Below are 6,800 nucleotides of genomic sequence, written 5' to 3'. Positions count from 1 at the left end.
TGGCTGACCCTGCCCAGCTCCGCGCCTCTGTCCCCGGCATTTCTTTTTTCCCCCCCCGAAGTCTCTTTTGTGTGGGACCCGGAGCTTCCGTGCGTGTCCTGCGGTGTTGTCAGCCCCGTCCCTCCCTCTCTTCCCTCCACACGCCCTCAAGAGTCCGACAAACCCCGCCGGATTCGGTTCAATTAAAGTTGACGAGCGTTTGTGCGGCGCGCTTCCGCGGTATGGGGCCAAGGCTCTGCGGGGCCTGTCCTGACAAAGGAGAACGGAGACGTCGGTCTGTGGGAAAGACCAAAAAAAAAAAAAATGAGTTGATACAGGGTGGAAACGCTTGGTGCAGTCGGCTGGGTGAGACGCGAGCAAAGAGGCGGGAAGGAGCCGCTGCTCGCCCATGGTAGACGTAGAGCCGCGGAGAAGGGAATTAACGGTTACAAGCCTGGAGGGCTGAGGACGGTGTAAGCTACACTGGGGAGGCTTAATTGAGGAAGCTGGTCGGCCTCGGGAGAAAGATAGGAACAGATCTAGCCATGGCCACAGACGTCAAGAGGGGTGATGCGGGCGTCATTGTACTGGTGCACCCTGTTTTTGCCATGGTTCGTCTGGTCCTGTGTGCAGTGTACACTCCAGGGAGAGTCTGGGTCCTGTGACTGGTTAGAAGGCCCTTAACCCGAACGTGATGGGCTGGGACTGGGATGCTGGCCACGCACGGGCAGTGGGAATAGAGGCGCAAAGACAATCCAGATCTGGGAGGTAGATAGGAGGTCAGGGAAAGGAGAAATTCCCCCAACGCATAGGAAAAAATCAACTCATTGAAAACACAGAACTGGGGCCTGAAGAGACGGCTCAGAGGTTAAGAGCACTGGCTGTTCTTCCATATTAGCCAGGTTCAGTTCCAGAGAATCAGACGCCCTCTTCTGGCACTCGGCCTGTAAGTGGTGCACAGACGTACATTCAGGCAAAACATACATATTCATTTTAAATTAAAAACAAAAAGCCCAGCATGATGGCTCATACCAGTAATCCCAGTACTTGAGAGGCTTCGGCTTCGGCAAAAAGATCACAAATTCCAGGTTTCAGGCCAGCCTGGGCTACAGAGTGAGACTCTCAATAAGCAAATCCCAGAATTAGTTATGGCTCTCCAGTCCAAATTCCTTAATCATAAGAAGTCACTAGAGGGCTGGAGAGATGGCTCAGAGGTTAAGAGCACTGGCTGCTCTTCCAGAGGTCCTGAGTTCAATTCCCAGCAACCACATAGTGGCCCATAACCATCTGTAATGAGATCTGGTGCCCTCTTCTGGCCTGCAGACTTACAGACAGACATTACACTGTATACATTAATAAATAAATAAATCTTTAAAAAAAAAAAAAAAAAAAAAAAAAAAAAAAAAAAGAAGTCACTAGAATTGGTCCCCTCCACAACTCTTTTCATGAATGCGTTCTAGAATGTTTCTCCTTGCCTTCATTTCCCCGATAACTCAGTGGTTCAGCATTTAGCCTTCTTGGGCCTCCAAAGCCATGCTTTCTCCTCCCGTGTTTTCACCCGCAAAATACACCTTTCCACCCACCCTGCATGGCCAGAGCATACTTCTTCAGGTTCTCTAATATCCCTCGCATTAGTTTGGATCCCCATTTATCCTTCCAGTGTTCCCATTGTCCCTAGCACACTGTATACTCAATAATATTTCAATGTAGCCTGGCAGTGGTGGCGCACGCCTTTAATCCCAGCAGGGAGGCAGAGGCAGGCGGACCTCTGTGAGTTCTAGGCCAGCCTGGTCTCCAGAGTGAGTTCCAGGACAACCAAGGCTGCACAGAGAAACCCTGTCTGAAAAAAATCAAAAATTTCAGTGTTTGTTGAATTCATACCTAGCACCAAAGCTTTGACCTCAGGTGCATCAGTAGAAGATGGTGCAGTTTGGATATGTGCACTAGTTGGGGAGAAACTGTTCCATTTAAGGTGGTAGCTCCTTATAAAAATAGTGAAGATTCTGGCCATGAGCTCTGAATGAGGCTTTCAGGTTGTCATGACCCTCAGATCTCTGAAAAGTGGATACTGGGAACAATGAAATTACTCTGCTGTTACTGTTACTGTTTGTTCTTAGGTTTTGTTTTGTTCCCTAAAATGTCACACTGTAAAGAGAGCAGTGTGGCTTATACCTAGCTCTTGGAAGGTACAGACAGACAGGAGGGTCAGGAGTTCAAGGTCATCCTTGGCTACATAGCAAGTTCCAGTCTTGTCAGGGCTACATGAGACCTTGTATGAAAATAATAAAAATGAAACACAAAACAAAAAGATCAAAGACATGTCAAAGGAGCATGGTTTTGTCGTGTACTATGATTTTGTTTGCAAGTTATTTCTTCAGGTTGATTTCTTCAGCTGTAAGAAAGACATGACATTTAATCTTCAAGAATGATTTTAAAATAAGAAAAGTTGAATATACCCAGAATTGGAGGTAGAAAGGTTGCAAGACCAGCCTGGGTTACTTACATAGGACTTCCAGAGTTCCAGACCAAGCCTGAGCTACACAGTAAGATTGTCTCAAAACCAAAACCAAACCCTAAAAGTAATGTATCAACTTCTCTGCACAAATATTAACAATAACAACAAAAAACCCCTGCATCTATTAAGTATCCCTATAAATGCTAAGTATGAAATAAAAAATCCCATTAAATTATGCATTATGCCCACAAAAATTGGATAGCCTGAAACAAAATGGGAGAAAGACAAAACAAAAGTGGCTAATAAAATAATGATGGGAGGAAAAATGAGGCACCAGGAAGACAATAAGTCACAGAGAGGATATAGAGACACTAAAGGGGCACTCATAAACTGGGGGACAATAAGGATATTATCTGTTCCCTATCACTAATTCCCATTCCTCCCTAACCAGAATAATACACTCCTAAGGACTAACACATTAGGCTTACACATTCATAGTCTCTCTTTTGACTCCTACTGTTTTTTATTTCTATTTTGCTTTGAGAGCCTCTCGTCTCCTGGGCTGTCCTTGAATGCTCTGTGGAACAGGGATGACCTTGAATTTCTGATCCTTCTTTCTGTGTTTCCCAAGTGCTGGTTTCACTGACTTGAATCACCAACCCCGTCTTTCACGCTTTTTAAAGTGTAAACTGCAAAAGCCTGGCTTATCAAACATAGTGATAGAACCAGTTCAAGTGTGCGGACTTGAGGGGCTGGCCTAAAAAAGTAGTCTCGATAGCATACAGCATAAATGTTCAATAGCAAAAGATTAAGAAAACATGGGGAGCAGCAAAGAATAAAGACATGGGATTTGGTGGTTGTGAAGAGAAAATAACTGTGGGACTACAAAATGTATTGTCTTATTTATAATTGTCTTATACTTTTTTATTGCTATGATAAGATACTATGACCAAGGCAATTTATAAAAGTTAATTTAGGGCCTACAGTTTGGTTTTAGAGGGTTAGAGTCCATGACCATCATGGTAGGGAGCATAGCAGCAGGCAGGCATGGGGGTAGAGCACTGGTTGAGAATTCACATCTTGATCCATAAGCTTGAGGCCGAGAGAACTAATTGGGAATTGCATGGGCTTTTGAAACCTCAAAGCCCACCCCCTATGACACACTTCCTCCAACAAGGTCACCCCTCCTAATGCTTCCCAAACAGTTCCACCAACTGGGAACTAAGTATTCAAATATATGAGCCGATGAGGGCCATTCTCATCCAAACCACACGTTTTTCCCCTCTCTCTGGCCCCATGGCTCAGTGTGTAAGAGCTCTTGCTGTCAAGCCTAACTATGCTCCACCCCAGAATTCACACTGTGAAAGGAGAGAATGGCTCTCTCCTCACACCTCCACCACACCTGTGCCCACACACATATACATAAGATAAATAAACAAATAAATATAATTTAAAAAAAAAGAAAAAGAAAAAATAACTGTGGGGAAGCACTGGGCAGTTCCTATAATAATAGGTTGCTTAGATTTACTTGTGGCATTTTTTTTTTCCAGATTGGTCGAATACTAAGGAAAACTAATCCTTTTTTTTTTCCAAATTTTTGTTTGTTTGTTTGTTATTTGTTTTGTTTTTCAAGACAGGGTTTCCCTATGTAGCTTTAGTGCCTGTCCTGGATCTCACTCTGTAGACCTGGCTGGCCTCGAACTCACAGAGCTCCACCTGGCTCTGCCTCCCTAGTGCTGGGATTAAAGGCGTGCGCCACCACCGCCTAGCTATAATCTTTATATTATATATATATAAAAAAAAAAACAACCCAGAGCCCAGCAGTCTACAGCGTGAGTTCCAGGACAGGCTCTAAAGCTACAGAGAAACCCTGTTTTGGAAAGAAAAACAAAACAAAACAAAACAAAACAAAACCATAAAAATTCTAAAGGTGCCTTAGAAATCCAAGAGCTTCAAAAGGCAACAGACTACAGATTGAGAAAATAATTTGAATAGGAAAGACGTTAAGGGAATGCAGAGTAGGAAAACGGTGAGCGTGGGCAAGCAGGTCTTCTCAGCCCTTCATCTTTCAGGCTTCTCTTGGGGCTCCAAAGAATTTTAGTTTTTGACCCTTTTTGTGTATTTCATGGCTGAAGACATAACAGTACCATAAAGTGTTCCTATGGAAACCTAGCAACGATGTTTCCAGTGTTGGGGATTGAACTGACGGCTCTACATGCAAAGCACATGATCTGTCACTGTTCATGTTAAACATGATCAGTTAAAAAAAAAAAAATACCTGCTTCTCGAGAGAATAGCAATTTTGACAGTATGATCCTTCCTAGAGTGAATAGAATGGAAAGACTGATCCAGGGAGGAACTCCTCAGTGACAAGCTATCAGTAGTGTGTCTCCATAAGATGTACGAAGCCTTGGCAAGCAAACCTGGGCATGGTGGTGAAGGCCAGCCACCCCAGCACTAGGAAGCTGGAAACGGGGTGACCAGAACTTTAAGGTCCGCCTCAGCTACCTACAACAAGTCTAGTCTGAAATACATGCCGTCCTGTCTCAGAAAAGGATTTGGGCCTGAGGGGAACAGTCAGGAAAGCGCTTGCCTCACAAGCATCAGGCCCTAAGTACAGATACACAGAATCTATATAAATAAAAACCAGACACAGTGGTGAGAGTGTCTGATCCCAGCCATGGTGGGAAGGGAGGTGGAGAGAGCGGATTCCCTGGAGGCTCGTTGACTAGCTGGCCTAGCCTACTCGGTGTCTGAAGAATGACATGTGAGGTTGTCCTTGACCTCCACATGCATAAACACACACACACACACACACACACACACACACACACACACACACACACACACAGAGAGAGAGACAGAGAGACAGAGAGACAGAGAGACAGAGAGACAGAGAGAGAAAGACAGAGACAGAGAGAGACAAAGAGACAGAGAGACAGAGAGACTGAAAGCCAGAGACCAGAGACAGAGAGACAGATTTAGAGCTAAGAAATGCAAAATTTTGACGTTACTAGAAGAGCAAGGCAAGAGTCTGTGTCTGAGGCTCTGAGCTAGGTCTCTCTTCCTCTTTGTACTCATAAGTTTATATATATATATTTCAAATTTCCACATATTATGGTGTTTCTGCAGCTTCAAAAGCTGTTGAGATAGGCAGCCCCACCCAGGACTAGCCAGTCGTTAGAGATAGCAAAGGACCCAGCCAAGAGCATGCCCTTTCATATACAGACTGACCCATCTGGAGCTGAACCTCCTCTATCAGTTCCTGACAGGGTGGGAGGCAATGGTCCTTCTCCATTGTCATCCCAGCACCAAGGGACCACCCCGAAGCTAGAGTGTATCCTACCAACCCTGCCTGCCTTGACTTTCCCCTGGAACTCCAATAAAGCCTTAGGTCTATACTTTGTGTTGCGACAGTGCTCTCACCTGACCCAAACGGGTACTTCCTTGCCCCATGAGACTGCAAGGCAAGAAGGACCGCTCTCCAGAACCTGTGAGTACAAGATGGTCTGATTTTTTCTTTCTTTTTCTTTGTTGTTGTTGTTGATTACAGGTCTCATCTAGCCCTTGCTGTAGGACTTACCACATAGCTTAGACTGGCCTTTAAAGCCTGGTCCTCCTTCCTGTACCTCCCGAGTGCTATGGTTACAAGTATGCAACACCACCTTTAGTATAGACTTCGTTTGCTCATGCCTCGTTCATCCTGGTCTCTTATGGGGGCATCCTGGTCTCTTATGGGGGCCCCTGGCTTACCAACCTAAAAACACAGGACAGATACCCCAAAGCGAAACTATTTGTTTGTTTTCATTTGTGTGTGTGTGTGTGTGTGTGTGTGTGTGTGTGTGTGTGTGTTTCTTTTTTTATTTTTGAGACAGGGTCTCTATGCAGCCCTGGCTAGCCTGGAACTCACTATGGAGATCAGGCTAGCTTCAAATTCACAGAGATACACCTGCCCCTATCTCCCAAGGGCTGGGATTAAAAATGTAAGCCGCCATCCCTGGCCTGTTTTGGTTTTTGAGACATAGTCTTGTCATGTAACCCAGCCTGGCTTCAAACTCTGAATCCTCCTGCCTCAGCCTCACAAGTGCAAGAAGTACAAGCACGTGCCACCAAACTCAGTTTCCCAACATGAAACTTTCAAGCCAGAGAGGTATTTTATTTAAAGTTGTATTTTTATGTTTCTAGAAGGTGAGCCATCCATCTTGATGTGGTCTGATTTTACTCAATGCAATCACTGCTAAAATGGGTCCTCTGCACATTCATGCAGGAGGTACATTTTTCCTAAAGAAAACATAAAACGACCACTTATCAAAATTCAAATGTGTTACCTTGAAATGCTGAGGCTTTTCTATTGATTCATAGTAGA

This window comes from Peromyscus eremicus, chromosome 22, assembly GCF_949786415.1.
Source record: "Peromyscus eremicus chromosome 22, PerEre_H2_v1, whole genome shotgun sequence".
NCBI classification, from domain to species: Eukaryota; Metazoa; Chordata; class Mammalia; order Rodentia; family Cricetidae; genus Peromyscus; species Peromyscus eremicus.
Note: the sequence above shows the minus strand (reverse complement) of the source record.